The sequence below is a fragment of the Equus caballus genome, chromosome 16, assembly GCF_041296265.1.
Source record: "Equus caballus isolate H_3958 breed thoroughbred chromosome 16, TB-T2T, whole genome shotgun sequence".
Classification (NCBI taxonomy): Eukaryota; Metazoa; Chordata; class Mammalia; order Perissodactyla; family Equidae; genus Equus; species Equus caballus.
The window spans coordinates 48,764,190-48,792,086 of NC_091699.1; the positions used below are offsets into that span (position 1 = coordinate 48,764,190).

General features: G+C 41.4%; 1 protein-coding gene and 1 pseudogene across 3 annotated transcripts in view; one reads left to right on the top strand and one right to left on the bottom strand.

Moving 5' to 3' along the window:
* Positions 1-110: 110 nt before the first annotated feature.
* LOC102150866 (large ribosomal subunit protein eL14 pseudogene) lies at positions 111-911 on the bottom strand (annotated as a pseudogene).
* Positions 912-2,478: 1,567 nt separating this feature from the next.
* The window catches only part of IP6K1 (inositol hexakisphosphate kinase 1), a 72,334-nt gene continuing 46,915 nt past the window's right edge, over positions 2,479-27,897 (top strand). Inside the window, exon 1 of one of the 3 annotated variants that reach the window (XM_001497160.7) lies at positions 2,479-2,828. The gene's annotated coding sequence lies outside the window, so the exon portion shown is untranslated. Of the gene's footprint in view, positions 3,155-27,897 lie in introns of all 3 variants that reach the window. The other 2 variants (XM_005600655.4, XM_070237599.1) reach the window with 2 other exon arrangements.

The window sequence follows — 27,897 nt, forward strand, 5'->3', positions numbered from 1 at the left end:
ATGTGGGAGAAGCTCTGAGATCTGTGCTTCCTTGCTCTCTCTTGGACAATGCTCTACTTTGTGGGCACTCTCTAGGGAGTAGTGAGGTTCATTTTCTTTTTTTGCCAGCATGTCAAAAAGAACCTTTATTATTTTTATAATAGCCTCTTATCTCTTATGTTTTCTTGCCAGACGCCTTTGGAGCAGGTGCTCTCTGGGCTGGAGCTGTCTGACCATTCTGAGCTTTCAGAGGTGCTGTCTTCTGGCCTGCAGCTTTCTTGGCAGGAACCTTCCGGGCTGGAGCCTTCTGGCCCACAGCAGTCATCTTTTTTGCTGGAACCTCTGCAGCAGTTGTTGCAGCTGCACCCTTAGCAGCAGATTATTTCTTGGGAGAAGCTTTCAGGAGACCTTCCTTTTGAGGCTTCCTGACTTCAAACTTGATTATTCTGTTCTTCATTTTCTTTGCCTTCATGACTTTAAAACCATCAAAATCTGTCATCTTGGCTTTCCTTTTTCTGGCTTCCATCTTCTTGGCCCATCTTGTGGTTGCCCAGTTTGTATTGATATCTGCCTTCTGCCAGGCTTGTTGGATGTACTTCTGGCGGGCACTGTGTGGAAACTATAGGATGAAGTCAGTGAGCTGCATGTATTTAAAAGACATAGCTTGTCTCCTCACCTGAGTGCAAGGACCATCGACCAAAGTCCTGTTCTGATCAATAACATCTACAGTCGCAACCAGCTTCCCTGCATGAGGCCCAAAGGAGACGTAGGTCACCCAGCCAACCTCCATGAAAGTGCCTGAACACCGTGTTGGTGGCGTTCAGTGAGAAGCAGGTTATTTTTCTTTGAAGAAGGCATTGTACAATGCTCTGACAGTGATTAATGCTCTGCAGAAGTAAGAGGCTGTTATCCTTGTCAGTGACTGAAGGGGCCTCCAGTCAGCCTCTTCCCTCAGAGGCCACCTGCTCTGGCAAATGTGGATGGCCCAGGAGCTTCCTTTTCCCACTGAGAGGAGGACATTGTTGCTGTTCGAGGGCCCCACCAACCTCCAGGGCATTTTCCTGATTGTATGTGGTTTTCTTGGGAAGGATCTGGAGCTTTTGCACTGAGGTGAGGGTTGATGCAGACTTGAGGACTCTGTGGCATGGATGGCCATGGAGGGCTTGATGATAGCCCCCTTCTGAGGGGCTGTTCCCATTTTTTCCTGATTTGTTTCTTCTAGTTCCTCGGCCCTCGGTGCTCCTTGTGCTGAGCTGAGCTGTTGCACATGACCAGGTAGCCTACAGTAACCTGTAGCAGGGCAGGTTCTGTTGGGTGCAGTGCTAGCCCACTACCCATGCCCAGCCTGGCACCAGGTCTCAGGTTACTCCCAGCTCTCCAAGAGGACCTGTCTGTGTGGTGGCTACCTTTACTGTGGTATCCCCAAGTTCTCTCAATCTTCTCCTCTCTACCAAGTCTGTGGGCCTGAACCCTCTTGGGGCACTGGAGGACCTCTCTTCCTGAGCTATAGTGTCCCAGGTAGTGGAAGAAGCTGAGTGCCTTCTGTGGGAAAGACATGTTTCACAGTGCTTCCAATAAAGTGAGGGTGTCAGAGCTGGCCTCAGGGACAGCTCACAGTGCTTCCAATAAAGTGTGGGTGTCAGACCTGGCCTAAGGGACAGCAACGTGTTGCTGGAAATGGTTGCAGGTGGACTTTTCCTGAGTACTTACCCTGCTCTAAGGGCTCGACTGTTGTTCCTCATTTTACATATGGGCCAACCAAGGCTCAAAAGTCACAGAGCTAGCTAGTCTGGGCACTTGATGTGGGTCCAGGCTGTGTGACTATCTAGGCTCCTAACTCTGAAGCCAACCCCAGGGTTAAGGTGCTCTGTACTGGGGACCAAGATAATTAACCGTGTTTTCAGGACTCATAGTCGGCCTTGTAGGCAGATCATGACAGCCCAGGGTAAAAGATGTTGTCACAGGGACTCAAGACAAGATGCTCTAGGGCAGGAAGACAGAATACCCGCTGTGTGCCAGAGCTTGTTCTGGGGACTAAACTCCGGGCAGAAGGACAAACGTGGGCAAGCCTCCAGGGACTGCTCGGGGCAGCAAAATGGCTGCACCTTGGAGTGATGACCGGCAAAGATGGTGAAGACGCTAGGAAGAGGGAATTATACTGCGGAGGCAGCAGGAGAAGGTACAAGATCCAGTGCCTCCACTCCCAGAGGTGGCGTGACCTTGGCTCGGCCTCAGTTTCCTCATCAGTGAACAGGGGACAACAATCCCTTCCCTTCAGGGTGGGTGACAAAAAAAGCAAATAGTACACAGAAGACATGCCCTAAGTGTGAGCGCCTGTGTGAGAAGACGCTGTCGGCTCCGCAGGCGCGCAGGGCTTGCAGACAGAACAAGGGCGCTACGGTCTCGGACTCAGCAGCAAAAGCTTTGCCTCTAGCAGCTCCGGGAACGATGCGCATGCGCCAACCCGTGCCGTCACAGTCACGTGCTGAGGCGTTCGGCATTGGCTGTGAGAGGCCGGCTCTGACTGACAGGCAGGCCGACCTGTCAGCAGGAAGCACTCCCGGGGGCGGTGGGCGAAGAGGCTGTTAATTGGAGATATCCTCAGCTGGGGGCGGGTCCTTTGCCGTCCTGGTTACTATGACGCCTGGCCTCCGCCCCCTCGGCTGGCCGCCATCTTGTTGTTGATCCGTACCCAGTGGGCAGCGCCGGGAGCTGGACCGAGCGGCCGGTGCGGGGCCGCTGTTGCGGGGCTCAGCCACCAGCGCTGCCTGCCAGGGGGCGGGCCGAAACCAGGAGGCCCGCGGGGCCCAGCTCCCCTGGGGAGCCGTGGGCGCCCGCTGCCCGGGCCGGTGAGTGACAGGAGTCGGGCCGAAAGACCGGCCTCACGGCGGCGGGGCGGCCGACGGCGGGCGCGGGGTTGGAGCGGGCGCGCGCAGGGCCAGGGTGTCGTCAGAGCGTCGCTCGCGAGTCCTCATCGGCCGCCGGTGGAGCCTCCGGGATGCTGTCCCCGAGGCCAGGAGACTGCCTTGGGGTGGAGGTCTGAGAGCCCCGCGCCAGAGGGCCGGCCTGCCGGGTAGGGGGATACAGGACCGAAGCCCTGGGCTACGCTGACCCGCAGCGCTGACACGTGTTCAATGCCAGCCAGATGCTCTCCGGGTCGTTGTGTTCCTCCCGGGTAAGAAATAAACGTACCTTTTTCTTAGATGTCGCCCCTGCGAGTGATTTTCAGACCGCTTGAGACTAAGACTAGACGAAACAGGCAGGAGCCCCCGCGAACCAGGCCGGCCAGTGTCACTGCCCTCTGATTCTAGCAGGGAGAAAGCCCTCTGCCCGGCGCCTGCGTTCTGTGCTCCTCGGAGCCCACCGTTTGCTTCTTCCTGAAGGTCTTGGTTAAATGTCCATGATGCTCGAATTTTATTTTGGAACAGAATTTCTTTGGTTCTCTACCACCACTTTTTGGAGTTGTGGTAAGGTCTTCCTCTTTTTGCTGTAGGAGAAAGTGAATATTATGGTGATGACTTGGTTGCTTTTAGCTTCTAAAGAGAGATTCTGCCAGTTTAATCAGGAGACAAAGGAAATCCAGGAGTTTGTTAGAATCAGAAAAAGAAATGAAACTTCTTTTTGTCGTTGTGGATGGTATGAAACTGCCAAATTAGCTTTTAACAGACTAAATGTATCTTGTCCAATTAAAACAGACCAGTAAGGCTCCTTTCCTGCAAGGGTGGGAGGGTTAGAGACCCTGGGCAAGGTGTGCAGGTCCTAGGAAGAGTTCTGAATGCTCCAAAACACATTTCTCTTTCCCTTTGGTCCTTTGGCTTCTCGTCACAGACTCCTTGTATGAGGTCACGCAAAAAGCCTTCATGAGACGACTAAAAAGTCAAGTGACAATACTTTGTGCACTTGTGTCGGACCTTGTCACCTCAGAATATTTGGTTTTGAGGGAAACCACCTCCTTGATTAGGAGATCGTTTTGGAGAACAGATGCTGAAACCAGAGGAAGCTGGGGGCATGTCGCTGTTTGCCTTAGGTGTGAGAAGAGGCAGCAGTTGGGTAGTCTTGAGTTATTTATTTCATTGCCCTCTCTCAGGCCAGTTTTTGAATCTTCAAAGAGTTTTGACCTTGGTGAGACCAGTTCCTTGGGCAGTTCTTGACGAGAAAGGAGGGATATACTTAAATATTAGGAGCTTCTCAAAATTGCCCCAAGCTAACCCTCCAACCCCTGTTTGATTAATGCTTCCTTTAGAAAGGTAAGGCAGCTACAGGGTTAAATTCTTGCTGGTTTCTGTTAAAATAACCCTAAGTTAGGCTCCTAGCCTGTTTAGGATATCAGACCTCTGTGAGATGTGGAAAGAGACAGATTGTCTCCTTAGTCAAGTTCACAACACTAACTTTTGCGTACACTTTTAGGTGGTTCAAGGGCTCATTAAAGTACATCCACAGTCTAATCCTATGTTAGAACCGCTGCCCAAAGGAGATGATAGAATACCCGAGAACTTTTATTGCCTTTGTTTAATGCTTTTACTACCTCATGAATATTTATGAGGAGTAGATGATGCTTAATTCAGCATGGTATTATCCAGCAGTAGCTAATAGCAGTACTTCTGTGCTGGGCATTTTTAACCGCAAATGAGTAAGATGTTACAATGGCAGACCATCCACTTTATCCACTTAAACTTCTTTGTCTTTATGTAGTTCACCTGTAAATGTCAACACTTTTCATTTTTTTATTTTTTTTGAGAAAGATTAGTCCTGAGCTAACTGCTGCCAATCCTCCTCTTTTTGCTGAGGAAGACTGGCCCTGAGCTCACATCTGTGCCCATCTTCCTCTACTTTATATGTGGGACGCCTACCACATAGTGGCGTGCCAAGCCGTGCCATGTCCACACCCGGGATCCGAACCGTCAAACCCCGGGCCGCTGAAGCAGAATGTGTGCACTTAACCACTGCGCCACCAGGCCGGCCCCTAAATGTCAGCACTTTTAACTGTTGTGAGCAACAGACACACTTCACAGACTCTGGAGATCCTACAGTGAAGTTAGAAACTACTGCAGGCTTATGGGATGAGATCTGAGTCCTAATGTGGCATTGAAGGTACTGCTGCCCAGCTGGCCCCAGCCCACCTTTCCAGGGCTAACCAAATGGTTTGCTAAATATTCCATACACGATATATCCCTACTCAGATCCTCTTGCCAGTTGAATCCACTGGCATTTGCCCCTCTTTGAGATACCCTTTTCCTTCAGCTCCACTTCTCTTTTCTCCAGAGTCCAGCTCTCGTCTTTCCTACCTTCTTTATGAAACACTCCCCAAACATTCCAGCACCTGGGGATGCTTCACTCCCTCTGAACTGTAGTAGCATTATTGCCCTTAAATAAAAAACAAAATAGTATTTGCTCACTTAAGAATAATTTTTTGTTTCCTTTCATAAGACCTAACCTCTTTCCTACAGAGACTATATTTTTGTGTCTTCTTGTACCTGTGTGTAGTAGATGAGGAATAAATGTTTACAAAAATGCGTGAGTTAGAAACACTCTCTGTAATTAAACAGGGAAATGGAGGGAAGGGACAAGTAGAAAGGGGATTTGGTGGCCATGGATTCCACCTCCTACCCTGCCTGAAGTACTTGCATGTGTTGACTCTAGCACCTTATGGAGGCCTGTCTTCAGTGCTGGAGAACTTGTTCTGAGTGCAGAACTGAGGCCTGAAAACAGAAAGTAATTCTACATTTCAGAAGAGGCTGTGTGGCCCACCCCCTTCCTGGCTAAGATGCCAGTTTTTTTTTTTTTTTGAGGATGATTAGCCCTGAACTAATGTTGCTGCCAATCTTCCTCTTTTTTTTTTGCTGAGGAAGACTGGCCCTGAGCTAAGATCCATGCCCATCTTCCTCTACTTTATATGTGGGACGCCTGCCACAGCATGGCTTGCCAAGCAGTGCCATGTCTGCACCCGGGATCTGAACCGGCGAACCCTGGGCTGCTGAAGCGGAACATGCAAACTTAACCACTGCGCCACTGGGCCAGCCCCTAAGATGCCAGTTTTGACTCTTGGAAAATGTGTTGGGTGAGCATAGCGCCAGGTGTTGAGATTCTTGGACCCTCTTCTTGTTTGGGTCTTGGTCTCACTGCCATCATGGGCTGCTGTAAACATGGCAGTAGTATTTGCTGCTTGCCCTCCTCCCAGTGCTGCCCAGAGACTATAAGTAGCAGTGATGGGCAGAGCTGGGGATAGGTTGCACAGTGCACGCTGTCTCTGGCTTGGAGCAAGGGAGCAGTCAGGCATTTTGTGTATTTGTCCCAGTGGATCTGTGTTTTGTCCTGATTTTAAATCAGATTCGTTTCCCTTCCCCTACTATAGCAGGATTTGAGCAATAGATTCTGGGTGGGAAAACCTAAGACATCTTGGTTCTTTTACAAGTAAAAAGATGTTAGATCAAGACTTCTGTTTGCTGCTGTGGTTTGAAGTTGCATTTATGTAGGAGGCATTACAAATGAGTTTTGATGGCAACACATGTTCACTTGAGTGCTGGATCCCTGTTAGGAACTTTGTTTTGTTGAGTGCTTAGAAAATCTGCTGCTGATCTCTTATGTAAAAGTTTTATTTGTGGGTTTAGCTCATTTATTCCTGTCCCTTCATTTACAGATGGTAGGTAGACCAGGGGAGCAGGTCTAGGACTGGACTCTTGTCAAGTGTAAAATTTGATGTCAGTGAATAAGAACACATTGAAGTCCATAAAAATCTGGGTGTATTATGATCGGATGAACATTTATAAATGACTTACTCCATAATCAAAAAGACAGATAATGATAAGTGTTGTGAGGATGTGGAGAAATCAGAGCCCTCATACAGGGGTGGTGAGAATGTAAAGTGTTACAGCTACTTTGGAAAACAGTCTGGCAGTTCTTTACATGGTTAAACATAGGGTACTATAGAATCCAGCAGTCCTACTCCTAGTTATCTACCCAAGAGACATGAAAACATGTCCACACAAAAACTTGTAGATGATATTTATAGCAGCATTATTTATAATAGCCAAAAGGGGAAACAACTCAGATGTCTATCAACTGATAATGGATAAATAAAATGTGTATACATACAGTGGAATATTATTTAGCAATAAAAAGAAATGAAGTACTGATGCATACTATAACATAGATGAGCCTTGAAAACATTTTGCTAAGTGAAAGAAGCCAGACACAAAAGATCATATATTATATAATTCCATTTATGTGAAATGTCCAGAATAGGCAAATACGTAGAGACAGGAAGTAGATTAGTGGTTGCTTAGGACTTGGAAGTGTATGAGAGGGTAGAGGAATGATAACTAAAGGATATGGGATTTCTTTTTGAGGTGATGAATATGTTCTAAAATTGTAGTGATGGTTGTACATATCTGCAAATATATTAAAAACCATTGAATTGTGCACTTTAAATGAATGAATTGTATGATGTATGAATTATATCTCAAAGTTACAGATAAGTAATGTATATTCACTAGTTTAAAAAAAGCTAATATATAAGGAACAAGAAATAAAAATAAAGGATCATCCATAACTTCACTGTTAGTGTTTTAGTGTATAACCAGACATTTTTTCCCTGTCTCTTACAACTTTTACAAAAATGAGAGTATGCTATACATCCTGATTTCTACCTTTTTGCAGTCAGCAATATATTATAAACATCTGGGTTAGTAAATGATGCATTTACGTCAGGGACCAGTTAGTAGTAAATTAGGGAAGCAGGTTGTAGGGCAGTAGGGAGTGGTAGGGTCTAGGGTTAACTAGTTAACACAGACCCTAAAGGGTCACTGTTGCTCAGTTCCAGCCAGTTGTTGTGTTACTAGATCTTATGATTTTTTTCTTTTTTGGAAAGAAAACCAGAAATCTGTATTTTTATGTGAAATTTCTTGACTTTTAAATTTGGCAATGAATTAAAATTTGAGCTGCTTCACTGGCCAAAGAAAACCCTTTGCAGACCAGAAATGGCAAAAAATTTGAATTGCCTGGTGTGCACGTTCTCAGCTGAAGTGGAAGAAGGCAACTCAGCCTTCTTGTTTCAGCTCGCCTGCTGTAAACAAGTGTCCTTTTTGTGGTCTATCTAGTGCCATAGTTTTTCATATTTTTATGTTTTTTCTTAGTGATTTCGCTGCTTAAATGGCTTCCAAGCATAGTGCTGAAGTGCTGTCTGATCTTCCTAAGGCAGAAGAAGGTGATGTTATGCCTTACGAAGAAAATCTATTTGTTAGATAAGTTTTGTTCAGGCATGAGTTATAATGCTGTTGGCTGAGAGTTCAGCATTAATGAGTCCACAATGTATGTATATTAAATAAAGTCTTTAAATAGAAACATACATAAGAGATGGTATATTGTATGTATGTAGCTCTAGAAGGTTATGTATTGATTGGCTGACAAAAATTTTGTGGAGGCTCACAGAAACTTAACCTATGTTTCCGCAGGAGTAGTTGCTCGGTATTTGCTAACTTGGTGTTGGTGGTGACTATAGAACATAACCACTGTAAATAACGAAAATTGACTATATAGGCTTTCGTATCTGGCTTCTCTTGCTCTGTATGACGATTTCAAGGCTCATCGATTTTGTTGTGTTCCTTTTTATTGTTGAGTAGTATTCCTTTTTATGACTATACCATTTGCTGATGGGCATTTGAGTTCTTTCTAATTTTTGGCTGTTATGAATAAAGATACAATAAATGTTCTCACGTAAGTCTTTGTGTATGTATATGTTTTCATTTCTCTTCAATAAATGTCCAGCAGTAGGGGCTGGTCCACTGGTGCAGTGGTTCGCACGTTCCGCTTCTTGGCGGCATGGGGTTCGCCGGTTCAGATCCTGAGTGCGGACATGGCACCGCTTGGCAAAAGCCATGTTGTGGTAGGCGTCCCACGTATAAAGTAGAGGAAGATGGGCATGGATGTTAGCTCAGGGCCAGTCTTCCTCAGCAAAAAGAAGAGGATTGGCAGTAGTTAGCTCAGGGCTAATCTTCCAAAAAAAAATATATCCAGCGGTAGAATTGCTCTGACTCAGACTGCATCAGGGGGACACTGTTTCAGGAAAAGTTGAAGAGCACTCCTGTGGGCTCTGGGCCCAATTTTGTGGTTATTCCTCTCTGATAATCCTCAGCTTGAAGCTTCATTTAACATTTTTACCAGATTTCCAGATCTACCTGAACTGAATTAAGAACTAGTGGTTACTCCATTGAGGTGAGAAGTTGAAATAACCAGGAACTGTTGCAAGTACACACAGGCTTCTAGATTGAGGGGTTCTATTTGCTTTAGAACTTACTTCAGTACTTGTCGTGTTTCTGGATTTCTGTTGATTGATGCAGGCTGGGAGGCTTCTTGGTCATCCACGGGGTTCAACAAAATTCATCCTTCATTTCTCTCTGGAGCCTGGCCTTGGTAGTTTGTACCTTTGTAAGTGTTCAGGCCCAGTTACCACAGTAGATACTACCTCTTTAGACTGTTGGTCATGTGGCACATATTTCACTACTTTAAAAAGTAATGTGAATTAACTTTAATTCACATTTAACTTTTTAAAGCTTCAGGCTTTCTTGTCTGATGATCTTCCATGTATGATATTTGAAAACTAGTACCAACAGAGGGTCCTAGCTAAGTGTTCTAGATTTTAATTTCTGGGAGTGGCAAGCAGGGCTTTGATGATGACTTTTCATCCCTTAAATCCTCCCTCTCATTAAAAGTCATTTTCATACTTTGCCTATTCATAGCTCTGTTTGACATATTGCATTCTGTTTCACCATTGACTTCTTGGGCCAGTGTTCAGAAGCGACTAGTTTCTTCGTAGCCAAGAACTTGGTTATCAGGATCCTCTTTTAAAGCTTCCCAAATGTCTTAAAGAATTAAATAGGTGGCCGGCCCCGTGGCTGAGTGGTTAAGTTTGCGCCCTCTGCTTCAACGGCCCAGAGTTTTGCAGGTTTGGATCCTGGCCATGGACATGGCACCACTCGTCAGGCCATGTTGATGTGGTGTCCCACATGCCACAACTAGGAGGACCCACAACTAAAAAAATAGACAACTATGTGCTGGGGGGATTTGGGGAGAAAAAAGCAAGAAAAAAAAAGAAGATTGGCAACTGTTGTTAGCTCAGGTGCCAATCTTTAAAAATAAAACAAAGAATTAAATAGATTCTTATGGAGCTGCTAAAATGATATTTCCTGGGTGGAAGGTAAGGTGGGGATTTAAGATGAATGAAACTATCATGTGGAAGTTGGTCGAAGTGAGAAAATTACTCTTTAAATATTGCTGCTTTAGAGGGCATTTTTATTAAAAAATTTTAAGTGTTTTGTAAGCTGTTTTATTTATAGTTTACCATATTTTTTATAGTTTATTGGCAGAGAGACCAATCTGTAATAGTCCTCTGACTTGATTGGAATCTTTATTTCCCAGTCTGCATGTTTTTCTTTTGAATAACTAAGTGGACAAGACAAGGAATTTCTTTTTCAACAGCCCTATGAGACAAGTTGTAGTACATTCATTTTATATTTGAGAAAGCTGAGAATAAGATGTTTAGTCCACCCAGCCAGGGAGTATCAGTGCTCACACAACAGTGCCCATGCCTTGTCACGAAAGGTTCTGCCTTCCAGTGTTAGCTTAAGCACAGATTTTTTTTCCCCTCAAATGATTAGTTTGCCCTGTTAAATTTGTTTTGTTTTTAAACTCCTTGAAGTATAAAATACATATAAAGTGCACAAAATCTGATGATTTTTTTATACATGTATACATGTCTAACAACCACCCAGATAAAAAATTAGAACCTTTAAATAATTTGGCTTTTTAAAAAACAGACTATTTTTAGAGCAGTTTTAGGCTTATAGCAAAGTTGAATGGAAAGTACAGAGATTTCTCATATACCCCTTGCTCTCACACATACACAGCCTCTCCCATTTTCAACATCCCACACCAGAGTGGTACATTTGTTATAGTTAATGAACCTGCATTGACACATTATTATCACCCAAAGTCTGTAGTTTGTATTAGGGTTCACTCTTGATGTTGTATACTCTGTGGCTTTTGACAAATGTGTAATGACATGTATCCACTGTTACAGTATCATACAGGATAGTTTCACTGTCCTAAAAATCCTCTGCACTTCTATTCATCATCCCTCCCTCTCCCCCATAATTATACAGTATGTAGCCTTTTTAGATTGGTGTCTTTCACTTAATAATATGCATTTAAGGTTTCTCCATGTCTTTATAGAGCTTGATAGCTCTTTTTCTTTTTAGTGCTGAATAATCCATTGTCTGGATGTACCAGTTCATATATCCACTCATCTAATGTAGGACATCTTGATTACTTCCAAGCTTTGGCAGTTTTGAAAAATCTACTATAAACCTCCATGTAATAATTTGTTTTTTTGTACAAAATAGACTTCGATGCTTATGTTTTCCTTTGAATGAAAAGCTCTTTTTAAAGAGGGGCCAGCCCCATGGCCAGGTGGTTAAGTTCGTGCTCTCCGCTTTGGCACCCCAGGGTTTCACTGGTTCGGATCCTGGACGTGGACGTGGCACCGCTCATCAGGCCATGCTGAGGTGGTGTCCCAAATAGCATAACCAGAAGCACCTGCAACTAGAATATACAACTATGTACTGGGGGGCTTTGGGTAGGAGGAGGAGGAGAAGAGGAGGAGGAAGAGGAAGAGGGGCCGGCCCTGTGGCCAAGTGGTTAAGTTCATGCACACAGCTTCAGCGCCCCAGGGTTTCGCCAGTTTGGATCCTCGGCATGGACATGGCACTGTTCGTCAGGTCACTCTGAGGTGGCGTGCCACGTGCCACAACTAGAAGGACCCACAACTAAAATATACAACTATGTATTGGGGGCATTTGGGGAGAAAAAGCAGAAAAAAAAAAAGATTGGCAACAGTTGTTAGCTCTGATGCCAGTCTTTATTTTTATTTTTTTATTGAGTTAATGATAGGTTACAGTCTTGTGAAATTTCAGTTGTACATTAATGTTTGTCATTCATGTTGTAGGTGGACCACTTCACCCTTTGTGCCCACCCCCCACCCCACCTTTCCCCTGGTATCCACTAAACTGTTCTTAGTCCACATTTTAAAATTCCTCATATGAGTGGTGTCATACACAGATTATCCTTTTCTAGCTGGCTTATTTCACTTAACATAATTCTCGGGTGCCAGTCTTTAAAAAAAAAAGATAAAGAAGAGTAACATGGCCTTTCATATTTGTCGTAAATTTACGTAGATGTTTAGATTCAGAACCTATTATGAAGTGGCCCAGATAGAGCTTTTTCCTTTCTTTTACTTTAGCTTTCATCTACTCAACTTCTCTGTGCTTTAGTTTTCTCATCTTTTCAATGTTGACAACTTTTCCTTTCCTCTTAAATAGCTTTGCACCCTGATGTATTACCTGAGAAACTGGGCTGTGGGTAGGTAATCGTTTACCTGGGAAAATGTAATCTGTGCTGTTGAGCAAGCCTTATTGCTGTATTGTGGGCTTTTTTGTTTTTCCTCCTCCTTCTCCGCAAAGCCCCCCAATACCTAGTTGTATATTCTTTTTTTTTCCCCTAAAGATTGGCACCTAGGCTAACGACTGTTGCCAATCTTCCTTTTTTTTTTTTAAGGATTGGCACCTGGGCTAACAATTGTTGCCAATCTTTTTTTTTTTTTTCTGCTTTATTTCCCAACCCCCCCCTCGGTACATAGTTGTATATCTTAGTTGCAGGTCCTTCTAGTTGTGGGATGTGGGACGCTGCCTCAACGTGGCCTGATGAATGGTGCCATGTCCGCGCCCAGGATCCGAACCCTGGGCCACCGCAGCGGAGCGCGTGAACTTAACCACTCAGCCACGGAGCCGGCCCCTAGTTGTATATTCTAGTTGTAGATCCTTCTAGTTGTACTATGTGGGATGACGGCTCAGCATGGCTTAATGAGCGGTGCCATGTCCACGCCCAGGATCTGAACCGCTGAAACCCTCGGCCACCAAAATGGAGCATGCGAACTTAACTGCTTGGCCCCAGGGCCGGCCCCTTTTGTGGCCCTTCTTGAAATACTAGCCCTTGTGGACTGCTGAAGGTCTACATCTTGGAGCTATTTGTAAAACTTCTGGATGCTAAAAATCCTTATCAAGAATATGAGGGTGAATGAGAAAATACTTCTACAGTATCATGAGTTGCTTTTAGGTACAAGCACTTAGAGGTGATAAAAACAAATTAAAACCAACTTTCCTTTAAGGATTTTATCTTTTCAAGTATAAGACGGTAATTGGATCATACCCATTGAACAGAGCTGTTTAGGTTTCTAGTCCTCATATGACCTAAGATTAAGATAAATCCTTCATTAGAAAAAAGTTCAGGGGCCAGCCCGGTGGCACAGCGGTTAAGTTCTCACATTCCGCTTCTTGGTGGCCTGGGGTTCGGTGGTTTGGATCCCAGGTGCAGACATGGCACTGCTTGGCAAAAGCCAGGCTGTGGTAGGCCTCCCACGTATAAAGTAGAGGGAGATGGGCACGGATGTTAGCTCAGGGCCAGTCTTCCTCAGCAAAAAGAAGAGGATTGGCAGTAGTTAGCTCAGGCCTAATCTTCTCAAAAAAAAAAGAAGAAAAAAGTTCAGATGATTGGTTCTGCACTTCTTCATTTGACTAATAAGCGATAAAAGCCAGCCAGGGGACTTTGTTTCTCCTCTCTGCTTGTCTTGGAGCCCTTTGGTAACTGTACCCTTTGTTCTCTGCAGCCGTAATTGCTGTGTCTACTGAAGAACATGTGAGTGGCCATGGTATACTGACAGCCTTGCTTTGCTGTGGTACTTTCTTCCCATGTCAGTTATTTTGTTTTTGTGTACTGTTACTTCAGTTTTTCCTTTTAAAAAATACGCATTGTGTCTTAACAAATCTTGTCAGTGGAGCTCCACAGAGGCTTTGCATCTAAACTATAAAATTGTCTTGGTAGTTGAAGTGATGCCAACAAGTTTGCTTCTCTGCCAGGGCAGAGAGTGGGAGAGGGTGGGAGATTAAAACTAATAAATTAATTTTATAACGCAAGTAACTGCTACTGAAGTTAGATGTTGTATTTTTTTCTGTTATTTATTGCTGAAGGAAACATTTTCAAATGCTCTTCTCAGAAAGTTTTCTCCTGACCATGGACATTGATGCTGTTTGTCAGCACTCAGTGTGTTTCCCCGGGAATTTGAAACCCTCCAAGATTATATTACCACCCTTGAAAACATTGGAACTATCATGTGAAGGTTTCCAGGATACTATGCTTTTTTCAGGTGGGATAGTTACAGAATCTTAGACATTTTTTAGAATGTGGGGACTTTGACAATTATTGTATTCAGTTTCTAGGTGATGACTAAAATTGCAGAGAATAAGTGATTTTCTTAAGGCCATGGTTCTGAAACTCTTGGTATCCTGACCATTCAGTCTCTCTTCTTCACGCCCTGTGGCCTTGCTCTCTGCAGTGTGAAAAGGCAGGGAAGGAGTGTTGTCTCTAGTGTCTGAAAGGTTTGGGGTTCCCACATCATTTTGTAGAGACACTAAACTTGTTGAGCAAATGAACCTACAGTTGTATTGCTGAGAGTGCTAACCTTACTCAACCCTGCACCAAGTGATACCTGCCTCCCCAGACTAGACTGAAAAGATAGATCTTGGGGCTTTCCTAGGAACAAAGCAAGGAAAGTGAATGCTGGTGTTTTACATACTTTCTAGCTGTGGAACCTTACTTAGGCGAGTCAGCTGACTTCTCTGTATACTTCTTTGCTTGTAATATTGAGTTGATGATACCTACTCTCCCTACGTCATAGAGGATCAGATAAAGGGGAAGCTTGTCAGTGGTTAACTTATGGCGTGTTTTAGTTTTTCAAAACTGTTTGGGAATAATTTCATTTGGCTGTTGTAGTCTTGCCTGCTCCAGTCCACTCTACACTGCGGCCAGTGCAAATCTGAGCCCTTTTTTTGCTTAAAGCTCTTCAGTGACTTCCTGGTGGAAAGTGTGGGTCAGGTTCCAACTCCTGAGTCTAGTAGATGAGGCACTTCATCATTTGGCTCTTACTGATCTCTAACTGCATCTCTTGACCATCCGGCATCAAGATGTTTCAGGTGACTCACTCCTCCCTCTGGGCATTTGCCCATGCTTTTATCTTCACTCTCCTTATCCCCTTCTTTCTGTCTACCTCCAGTTATCTTTCAGATTTCAGTTTAGATGCCATACCCTCTAAGAAGCCTTTCCTGACCCGTATCCTCCATCTTGGTTAATGACCACTCCTGGTGTTTTTATAGTACATTCTTCATTGTAACATTTACCATACTTTTAAAAATTGCTTATTTGCCTCTCATTTCTACCTGATGTACATCCTCATTTTCACTTTTCTGAGGGCAGGAACTGTGTTCGTCTTATCACTACAATATTTGTTCTGCAGAGTCTCACTCAATGTATATTTGATTATATACTTTAAAAAAGTTTTTTTGCAGGTGCTATTTTAATGGTCCTTGATTGATTTGGAGACTTTATAGTTGCTGTTTGGATGCAAATTTGATTTGGTGGTGAGTATTCTGAAAATTATTTATAAAGACTTTGCTCAACTGGAGGATGTTGTGTGGATCAGAGCCAAGGAGCACACTAGATATTTCAAATAAGCACAAGACATGCATAGGCTGTTTTGATTTTTGATATTCTTCATGAAAGTTAATTTCTTTAGCGTAGAAAATTAAATGAATGCTAAGAAGTTTCTTCCGTGTTTGGGAAGATGTATTATAAAATATGTGGTTGGTTAGCTATTTTGTGAATGTCTCTAAAGGAAGTGCTGACCTTGGCCTTGGGGAGCCAAATATTAAGCTTGCATGACTTCACGAAGCAGAGTGTACCAGGCAGGGTTACTTGGACCCTTAAGCATGTTAACTTGGCTGTTTTACAGTGTTGTATTACTTTTTATTGGTAGAATTGTAAATAAAGCAGAGCTATGTGGATTTTATGTAGGGAATAACATTTCTTATTTTCAGTCTATGCTACTTAGCCTTTTCCACTCATTGAAAAAACTGACAAGTTCCATTCAGGAGACAGAAACCACACAGTAATTTGAACAGGTAAAGTTTAATATAAAGAATTACTGAAAAAAAAAAAAAGAAGATTGGCAACAGTTCTTAGCACAGGTGCCAGTCTTTAAAAATGAATAAATAAGTAAAAGAATTACTGACTATAACGGGATTGGATTAATGAGGGATTGGCTGGTAAGAAGTAGAGAGAACTCTGAATAATATAGGAATAGCATATATAGGAGCAGCTGCTACCCCTAGGACTGATACGGAGTCCTCAAGGAAGACATCCTCTCAGGGCTGAGATCCATGTCTTGTTGGAGGAGCTGGTGACCATGCCTAACTGGTTGGCAGAGAAAGTCATTGTAGTGCCACATTGGCAGAACATGCTGGAAATCTACCCTCTAGGACTTGCTGGAAATCTACCCTCTAGAATTTTGGAGAAAACCATTTATGGAGAGGTGTCTGTCTGGAAGCACTGCCACAGAACCGCTTGAGTGAGGTGTCAGCAAGAAGCTGTTGGCCACTGGGTGCTGCTGACCACTATGCATTGTGTGAGGCACCCAGCAGTGGCCAGGCACTGGGGGGAGCTGACTGCGTGTCATGGACCTGTTGAGAGGAGCATAGTGGAACCAGTTAGAGAAGCCTTTTGTTTTTGCAGTGCCTCTCCAGTGTCCTCTACTGATAAAGCTTAATTAGCTGGCACAGGAAAAATGTTTAATGGGTTCACCTCCATTTCTGCAGAGCATGCGATGATGGTTGGGTTTGGAGCCAAGAGGTAATACATTGATAACTGGTAAGCTACTATTTATCAAAGTTATATGAACAAATTATTAATAATTTAATAAGTATTTTCTCAACAGAATACTCATGTTACTATCACCTTGTGTCTTAAATTTGTTTTTTTAATATAGGGATTAATTTAAACTGCTGTTGTGTTCTAGCCAGAGACAACTTCGGCTCTGATTTTTTTCCTCATAGATTAGTTTGGCCGGTTCTAAAATTTCATGTAAATAGAGTCATACTATGTATTCTCCTGTGTAAGGCTTCTTTCACACAGTATAATATTTGGGGAATTTATCCATGCTGTTGTCTGTGTCAGTAGGTCATTCCTTTTTATTGCTGTGTAGTATTTCGTTACCTGAACATTCCAGTTTATCTGTTCTCCTGTTGATGGACATCTGGGCTGTTTCCAGTGTTTTACTTATGAATGAGGCTTCTGTGGACATTTTTGCACAAGTGTTTTTGGGGAAGATATACATTCATTTCCCTTCAGGGGAATAGAATTGCTGAATCGTAGGGTAGATGTATGTCTAGTTTTATAAGAAACTTTACCACCTTTTTCAAAATGGTGGTACCATTTTACACTTCCACCAATAATGTATGAGAGTTGTGATTGTTCCACATACTCAGCAATATTTAGTGTGTTATCAGTGTTTTTAATTTTAGTTATTTTCATGAAAGTATAGTCATATCTTACCGTGGTTTTAATTTGTGTTTATGTGGTTACTAATGATATTGAGCACTTTTTCCTGTACTTATTTGTCATTTGTTTATCTTTGTTTGTGAAGTACTTGTTCAAATCTTTTGCCATTTAAAAAAAATGGAGCTGTTATTTTTTATTATTGAGTTTTAGGAGAGCTTCATATATTCTGGATACCAGTTAGATAGATGTTCTGTGAATATTTTTTCTCAGTCCGTGGTGGCTTGCCTATTCATTTTACTAATATATTTTAGATATCAGAAGTTTTCCATTTTGTTGGAGTCCGACTTATCAATATATTCTTTTATGGTTATTGCTTTTTGTGTCCTGTCTGAGGAATCCTTCCCTACCTCTAAGTGTTGGAGATTTTCCCTGTGTTTCCACCTAGAAGTTTTATGGTTTTAGCTTCTACATTTAGGTTTCTGATCCACCTTGAATTAGTTTTTGCATATCGTGGAAGATTGGAGATAAGGTTCATTTTTTCACTCCGTATGGATTTCTTGTTTCAGTACCAGCACCATTTGCTGAAAAGACTTGTGTATTTATTATTTATCTAATTACTCTAAAACATGGAAGTTTAAAACAGGAAACATTTATTGCCTCAGTTTCTGAGGGTCAGAAATTTAGGAGGGGCTTAGCTGAGTGGTTCTGGCTCACAGTCTCTTGTAAAGTTGCAGTTAAGATGTCCTCTGGGGCTGCAGTCATCTGAATGTTTGTCTGGGGCTGGAGGATGTTTCCAAGATGACTTACTCACTTAGCTTTTGGCAGGAGTCCTCAGTTCCTTGAAATGTGGGCTCTCTGAGTATCCTCATGACATGCAGTTATCTCCTCCAGAGTGAATGATCCAAGACAGAGTAAGGAAGAAGCCATGTGCCTCTTATGACCTAGTCACACATTGTCACTTCTGCCATATTCCTTTTTTTTTTTTTTCTGCTTTATCTCCCCAAACTCCCCCTGTACATAGTTGTATATCTTAGTTACGGGTCCTTCTAGCTGTGGGACGTGGGACGCCGCCTCAACGTGGCCTGACGAGCGGTGCCATGTCCGCGCCCAGGATCCGAACCCTGGGCCGTCGCAGCGGAGTGCACGAACTTAACCACTCGGCCACTGAGCTGGCCCCTGCCATATTCTGTTCATTAGAATTGATTCACTAAGTCCAGCCCATACTCAGGGGGAGAAGAGGGTACGGCTCGACCTTTTGGGGGAAGGAATGTCAAAAAATTTGTTAGGGTTTAAAACTACCACAATTTTCTCTCCCCGTTTGTTTGCTTTAGCACTTTTGTCAAAAAACTGACTATATAGGTATGGGCCTATCTTTGTTTTTTTCTGTTGAGGTATTTATCTATATGCCCATACCCCACTGCTGTAGCTTTATAGCAAGTCTTGAAGTTAGGTAGTGTAATCCATCCAACTTTATTCTTCTTTATCAAGATTAATTTGGATATTTTAAGTTCTTTGTATTTCCATATATATTTTAGAATTAGTTTGTCAGTTTCTGTAAAAAAAAGTCTGCAGACATTATGCTTGGGATTCCATTGAGTCTATAGATTGATTTGGGGTGAATTGGCATTTTAATAGTATTGAGTCTTTTCTAATTCATTTATATGGTATAAATCTCCATTTATTTACGTTGTCTTTATTTTCACTCTGTGTTGTTTGGTGGTTTTCAGTGAGGAGGTATTTCACATATTTTGTTAAATTTATTCCAGAATATTGGATATTCTTTTAATGCTGTTGTAGATGAAGTGTTTTTTAAAAAATTGTGGTAAAATATTCATGATGAAATTTACTGTTTTAACTGTACAATACAGTAGTATTAAGTACACTCACCATGTTGTGTAGCCATTATCACTATCTATTTCAACAATTTTTTTTTTCCCCCAAGGAATATTAGCCCTAAGCTAATGTCTGCCAGTCCTCTTTTTCCTGAGGAAGGCTGGCCCTGAGCTAACATCTGTGCCCATGTTCCTCTACTTTATATGTGGGACGCCTACCACAGCATGGCGTGCCATATGGTGCCATGTCTGCACCCGGGATCTGAACCAGTGAACCTCGGGCCACCAAAGCGGAATGTGCACACTTAACCGCTGTGCCACCGGGCTGGCCCCTCAACTTTTTCATCATCTCAAATAGAAATTCTGTACCCATTATACAATAACGCCCTCTTCTCCCCTCCTCCCAGCCCCTTGTAACCTGTAATCTACTTTCTATTTCTATGAATTTGCCTATTCTAGATATTTCATATAAGTAGAATCATACAATTTTTGTCCTTTGGTGCCTGGCTTATTTCACTTAGCATAATGTTTTCAAGGTTCGTCCATGTTATAGCATGTATCGGAACTTTGTTACTTTTTGTGACCAAATAATATTCTATTGTAGGTATATACCACATTTTATCTATCCATTCACCTGTTGATGAAAACAGATTGTATCTACCTTGTAACGAACATTGGTGTTTAAATATCTGAGTCCCTGCTTTCAGTTTTTTGTTTCTTTTTTTGCTGAGGAAGATTTTCCCTGAGCTAACATTTGCTGCCAGTCTTCCCCTTTTTGTATGTGAGCCACCACCACAGCATGGCCACTGACGACAGACAAGGGGTATAGGTCCATGCTCAGAAACTGAACCCAGGCCACTGAAGTGGAGTGCACCAAACTTAACCACTAGGTCACTAGGGCTGGCCGTCAGTTCTTCTGAGTAGGAGTGGAATTGCTGATCATGTGGACATTCTCTGTTTAATTTTTTTTTTTTTTGAGGAAGATTAGCCCTGAGCTAACTACTGCCAATCCTTCTCTTTTCGCTGAGGAAGACTGGCCCTGAGCTAACATCCATGCCCATCTTCCTCTACTTTATATGTGGGACGCCTACCACATAGTGGCGTGCCAAGTGGTGCCATGTCCACACCCAGGATCTGAACCAGCGAACCCCGGGCCGCCAAAGCAGAATGTGCGCACTTAACTGCTGCACCACTGGGCCAGCCCCTCTGTTTAATTTTTTGAGGAACTACCATACCATATTGTTTTACACAGCAGCTGCACCATTTTACGTTCCTAGCAGCAGTGCACAACGGTTCCAGTTTCTCTACATCCTCACCAACTTTTATTTTCTTTTTTTGATATTAGTCATTCTAATGGGTATGAAGTGGTATCTCATTGTGACTTTGATTTACACGTCTCTCAGGAATGATATTGAGCATCTTTTCAAGTGCTTATTGGCCTTTGTAAATTTTCTTTGGAGAAATGTCTGGTCAAGTCCTTTGACCATTTTTTAGTTGGGTTTTAATTTTTTTGTGTTGAGTAGTAGGGATTATCTATCTGAATGTTAATCCCTTATCAGATGTATAATTTGCAGATATTTTCTCCCGTTCCATGGGTTGTCTTTTCATTCTCTTGATAGTGTCCTTTAACGCACATAAATTTATTTTTGATAAAGACCAGTTTATCTAGTTTCTTTTATTGCCTGTGCTTTTGTTGTCATATCCAAGAAATCATTGCTAAATTCAAGGTCACAAAACTTTTTTTCCCTCCTGTTTTTTTTTTTAAAGATTGGTGCCTAACAACTGTTGGCAATCCTTTTTTTTTTCTTCTGCTTTTTCTCCCCAAATCCCCCCAGTACATAGTTGTGTATTTTAGTTGTGGGTCCTTCTAGTTGTGGCATGTGGGACACTGCCTCAGCATGGCCTGACGAGTGGTGCCATGTCTGCACCCAGGATCTGAACCAGCGAAACCCTCAGCCACCAAAGCGGAGCGCATGAACTTAACCACTCAGCCACAGGACTGGCCCAGCCCTCCTATGTTTTCATCTAAGAGTTTTATAGTTTCAGCCCATAAGTTTAGGTCTTTAATCCATTTTCAGTTAATTTTTGCATATGATGTAAGGTAATCGTCCGACTTCACTCTTGCACGTGGCTGTTCAGTTTTCCCAGTACAATTTATTGAAGAGACTGTCCTTTCCCCATTGAATGGTCTTGGCACCCTTGTTGAAAATGAATTGGCACCTGTATTGGTTCCAGGATCCCCCCACAGATATCAAAATCTGTGGATGTCCCTTACCAAAAGTCCCTTTTATAAAACGGCATAGTATTTATATATAACCTCCACACATCCTCCTGTATACTGTGTCATCTTTAGATTATTTATAGTATCTAATACAGTGTAAATACTATTTAAATAGTTGTTATACTGTATTTAAGGAATAATGACAAGAAAAATAAGTCTGTGCATGTTCAGAACAGATTCAACCATCATAGGCCTTTTGATCTGTGATTGGTTGAATTTGTGGATATGGAACCTGCGGATATGGAGTGCCAACTGTATATGTGAGGGTTTATTTTTGGGCTTTTTATTCTATTCCATTGGTCTGTATGTCTATCTTTATGCTAGTACTACACTCTCTTGATTATTGTTTTTTGCAATACTGTTTTTTTTTTTTTTTTTTGCAGGGGAAGATTTGTCCTAAGCTAACTTCTGTTGCCAGTCTTCCTCCATTTTTTCCTCTTTTCCCCCTGAAAGCCCCAATACATAGTTGTGTATGATTCTAAGTGCAGTAAGTTTTGAAATCAGGAAATGTGATTCCACCAACTTTGTTATTCAAGAATTTTGGCTACTCAGGGTCCCTTGAAATTCCATATGAATTTCTGGATGAGGTTTTCTATTTCTGCAAAAATCTCCATTGGGATTTTGTTAGACATTATGTTCAGCTTGTAGATTTCTTTGGGTAGTATTTGTCATTTTTACAATATTAGGTCTTCCAAGTTGTCAACATGAGATGTCTTTCCACTTATTTTGATCTTTAATTTCTTTCAGCAATGTTTTGTAGTTTTCAGAATACAAGTCTTTCACCTCCCTGGCTAAATTAATTCCTCAGTATTTTATTTTTTTGATAGTATTGTACATGGAATTGTTTTCTTAATTTCCTGTTCAGATTGTTCAGTCATGTAGAAATGCAGCTGATTTTTGTGTGTCAATTTTGTATCCTGCAAATTTGCTGAATTTGTTTATTAGCTCTAACAGTAATTTTTCTGTGTGTGTGTGTGTGTCTGTGTAGTTTTAGGGTTTTCTACATACATACAGATAACATTCCTTCCTCCTTTCCAATTTGGAGGTCTTTTATTTGTTTTTCTTTCCTAAAGGATGTGAGAAGAACTTCCTTCGTAATTTCTTTGACCCATTGGTTGGTTGAGGGTATTTTGTTTAATTTCCACGTATTTAAATTTTATCGTTTTTCTTTTATTGATTTCTAGTTTTATTCTATTGTGACTGAAAAAGATACTTTGTATCATTTCAATCTTTCAAAATTTATTAAGAATTATTTTCTGGCCTAATATATGATCTATCCTGGAGAGTGTTCCATGTGTACTTGAGAATAATACATATTTTACTATTGTTGGGTCAAGCGTCTGTGTATGTCTGTTAGGTCTCATTGGTTTATAGTGTTGTTCTTATTCTCTGTTTCCTTATTGATATTCCATCTGGTTATTCTTTCCATTTCTGAATGTGGGATTTTGAAGTCTCCAACTGTTCTTACAGAAGTGTCGTTTTTCCCCTCTATTCTTCAATTTTTGCTTCATACATTTTGTGGCTTGTTGTGTGTATATATGTCATAATTATTTTTTCTTCTTGCTCTTCTAACCTTTCATCAATATGTAATATCCCTTGTGTTCTGTAACCTTTTATGACTTAAAGTCTGCTGTTACTATAGCCACCCTTCCTCTCTTTTGGTTGCTGTTTGCATGGAATATCTTTTTCCATCCTTTGTCTTTTAACCTCTCTGTGTCTTTATATCTAATGTGAATCATTGTAGACAGCATATAGTTGGACCATGTATTTTTTGAAAAACCCATTCTGCTAATCTCTGCCTTTTAAAAAGGAAGTTTAATCTGTTATCATTTAATGTGATTGCTGATCAAGAAGGAGTTACTTCTGACATTTATCTGTTTTGTGTGTCTTATATGCTTTTGTTCCTGAATTACCCCATTATCACCTTCTTTTTTGGATTTAGTTGATTTTTTGTGTGTATATTTTGATTTTCTTCTTCCTTCTTCTGTAGATTTTTAAGTTATTTTCTTCCTGTTACCTTGGGAATTAAAATTAACATCTTAAACTGATAACAACCTAGTTTGAATAATACCAAGTTAGTTTCAATAGTATACATGAGGCCAGCCCTGTGGCCGAGTGGTTAAGTTCACACGCTCTGCTTCAGCAGCCCCGGGTTTCACAGGTTTGGATCCTGGGTGCAGACATGGCACCGCTTGTCAGGCCATGCTGAGGCAGCATCCCACATGCCACAACTAGAAGAACCACAACTAAAAATATATACAACTGTGTACCGGCGGGGGGGGGGGCTTTAGAGAGAAGAAGGAAAAATAAAATCTTAAAAAAAAATAGTATGCAGATGCTCTGTTCCTGTACACCTGTTTCCCTTCTTCTTTTTATTTATTTATGCATACATATGTATTTACATTGGTATAAGATTACATCTTTGGGGGCCTGCCCTGTGGTGTAGCGGTTAAGTTTGCACACTTTCCTTTGGCAGCCCAGGGTTCGCTGGTTTGGATCCTGGGCATGGAACTGCACACTGATGTCGAGCCATGCTGTGGCAGGTGTCCCATATACGGAGTGGAGGAAGGTGGGCACAGATGTTAGCTCAAGGCCAATCTTCCTCAGCAAAAAGAGGCAGATTGGTGGCAGACGTTAGCTCAGGGCTAATCTTCCTCAAAAAAAAAAAAAAAAGATTACATCTTTGTACATTGTATGCCTGTTAAGATAGATTTATAAATAGTTTTATATATTGCCTGCTAAATCATATAGGAAAAAGAGTGAAGTTACAAACTGTACCAAGTACTGGCTTTTATATTTATCTGTGTGGGTATGTTTACCAGTGTTGTATATTTTTCTTAGGGCTTTGAGTTGTTCTTTCATTTTAAAGATGTCTCTTCTTTTTTTTTTAAAGATTTTGTTTTTTTCCTTTTTCTCCTCAAAGCCCCCCCCCAGTACATAGTTGTACATTCTTCGTTGTGGGTCCTTCTAGTTGTGGCATGTGGGACGCTGCCTCACTGTGGTTTGATGAGCAGTGCCATGTCCACGCCCAGGATTCGAACCAACAAAACACCGGGTCGCCTGCTGCGGAGTGTGCAAACTTAACCACTCTGCCACGGGGCCAGCCCCTGTCCTTTCATTTTAGCTTGAAGGACTCCCTTTAAGCATTTCTAATAGGCTAGGTCTACTGGTAATGAACTCCTTTGGTTTTTGTTATTTGGGAATGTCTTAATGTCTCCTTCATTCTTGAAGGACAGTTTTGCTGGATTATAGAATTCTTAGTGGACAGTTGTTTTTCTTTTAGAACTTTAAATATCTCATCCCACTGCCTTCTGGAGGTTTATGAGGAGAAATCGGTTGTTTATCTTATTGAGGATCTCTACACATTATGAGTTGCTTCTCTCTTGCTCTTTTAAATATTCTTTCTTTGTCTTTGGGTTTCACCAGTTTTGCAGCGTGTTTTGTTTTATAATGTTTCTCAGTATGGGTCTCTTTGAGATCCTACTTGGGATTTGTCAGGCTTCTTGGACATGTACAGTCATGTTGCTTAACGAGGGGGACACGTTTTGAGAAATATGTCATTAGGCAATTTTGTCATTGTGTGAACATCATAGAGTGTAGTTACAAAACCTAGATTGTGTAGCCTACTATATGCCTAAGCTCCATTGTAATCTTATGGGATCACCGTTGTATATGCAATCCGTTGTTGACTGAAATGTTATGTGGCACATGACTGTATATGTGTTTCCTCAGATTTGGAGAGCTTTTAGCCATTATTATTTCTTCAAATATTTTTTCTGCCCCTTTTTCTTTCTCCTCTTTGTGAAATTTCCATAATGCATATATTGTTACGTTTGGTGGTGTCCCACAGGTCCCTCAGACTCTTTACCTTTCCTTATCGTTTTTCTTTCTGCCTCTCAGACTGCATAATTTCAGTTGTCTTACCTTCACTGATACTTCTTATGTGTGCTCATGTCTGCTGTCAAACCCCTCTAGTGAGTTTTTCATTTTAGTTGTACTTTTCAGCTGCAGAATTTGTTTGGTTTCTTTTTGTAATTTCTTTCTGTTTATTGCTTTTTTTCATTTTGTTCATACATCATTTTCCTGATTTCCTTTATTCATGGTTTTCTTTAGCACATCAAATGTATTTAAGACATTGATTTAAATCTTTGACTAATAATCATTCTAATGTCTTTGCTTCCTCAGTTTTTTTTGTCAACTTCTCTTTGTTCTTTGAATGGGCATTAATTTTCTCTTTCTTTGTATGTTTTCTAATTTGTTGTTAAAACTGGACATTTGAGTATGATGTTGTGGTAACTTTAGAAATCAAATTCTCCCACACCTCAGGGATTGCTAGTTTTTGCTCATTAAGTGCTAGAGCTTTCCATCTGTGACTTTTTCAAGCTAATTTTGGAAATGTATATTCCTTGTTGTATTTGGTCATTGAAGTTTCTCTTCACTTATCTCTGCAGTTAGCCAGTGACCTGATAAAGATTTCCTTAAATGTGTAGCTCCCAGAAGGGGGAAAAATAAAAAAAAGTACCGTCCTCTTAAATCCCCTGGAAATCGCTTCAGCCTATGGGTGTTGAAAGAATGGTTATCGGCGTCTCCCTGCTCCTCATTGATCAAAAGCTGCCATCATCAATCAGAACACACAACCTGATATTTGGAGGACAAGGTCTTTATTGCCCATGCTAGCCTCCAGCAAGCCACATGAAGAATGAGGGCAGCTGTCCTACTGCTGCTTGCTGTGGGGCTGGGGGTTGGGTAGCTGTTACACAAAAGGCTGAAATTTGGGGCGCCTGCCCTTTGGCTTAGTGGTTAAGTTTGTGCACTCTGCTTTGGTGGCCCAGGGTTTCGCCAGTTTGAATCCTGGGCACGGACATGGCACTGCTCGTCAGGCCATCTGAGGCAGCATCCCACATGCCACAACTAGAAGGACCCACAAGTAAAAATACACAGCTATGTACCAGGGGGTTTGGGGAGAAAAAGGAAAAATAAAATCTTTAAAAAAAAAAAAAAGGCTGAAATTTACCAAAATTCACCAGCCTCTTCATTAAGCTCTGTCTTGGAAGCTTCATGTTTTCCACCTAGACTCTAGAGTTCCAAAAGTTAACTTGTGACGGTGTCTGCCAACTCAGTAGTTGTTTGGGTGGAGGAATGGATTCCTGCCATTTTCCATGAAGTCATTCCAAAGAATTGTTTCTTAAATTTTGTTTTCTAATTGTTTGCTGCTAGCATATAAAAATATAATTGACTTTTGTATATTGACCTTATAGCTTATGACTTTGCTAAATTCACATATTAGGTTTAGAAGTTGTTTTGTAGATTCCTAAGTATTTTCTATGTCAACAATCATGTTATGTGTGGATAGAGAAAGCCTTATTTCTTCCTTCTGGTCTTTATGCTTTTTATTTCTTTTTTTTTTTTTCCTAATTGTACTGGCTGAAAAAAGGTGGATAGAAATGGGGAGAATGGACACCTTTTCCTTATTTTGATTATATGAGGGAAATTCAGAATTTCACACTGAGTATGATGTCAGCCATAGGTTTTTTTATAAATGTCCTTTATCAGATGAGGAAGTTCCCTTCTATTTTTAGTTTGTTGAGCGCTTTTAATCATGAATGGTGTTGAGTTTTGTAAAGCTTTTTCCTTTGTATATTGAGAAGATCATATGATTGTTCTCCTTACTTCTGTTAATATGATGAATTACATTGGTTCTTCAGATATTTAATCAACCTTGCATTCTCCACTTTGTCATGATGTATTATTTTTTCTATCATTGGGTTTATTTTGTTGAAAAAATTTTTAAAGCATTTTTGGTGTATGTTCATGAAAGATATTGGTCTATAATGTTTTTCTTTTCTCTTTCTTTCTTATTTTCTTTTCCAGTAAGATGCTTTTTTAGGTTTTGTTATCAAGGATACTTGACCTCATAGAATAAGTTGGAAAGTGTTCTTTCTCTCCCTGTTTTCTGAAAGAATTTGTACAAGATTGGTGTTATTTCTTCCTTAAATGTTTGATGGAATTCACTAGTGAAACCGTTTGTGTCTGTGGTTTTCCTTGTGGAAAGCTTTTGATAAATTCAATTTTCTTTTCTTTTTTTTTATTTTTTTGCTGAGAAAGATTCCCACTGAGCTAACATCCATCACCAGTCTCTCTCCTTTTTCTTTTCTTTTCGACTTGAGGAAGACTAGCCCTGAGCTAATATCTGTGCCAGTCTTCCTCTATTTTGTATGTGGGGTCACCACCACAGCATGGCTGCCCAGTGGTGTACTGAGATCTGAACCCATGGACCTGAGCCACCTAAATGGAGTGTGCTGAACTTAATCACTCTGCCTGTAGGATCTGTAGTGATGTCCCTTTTTCCATCCTTGATAGTGGTAACTT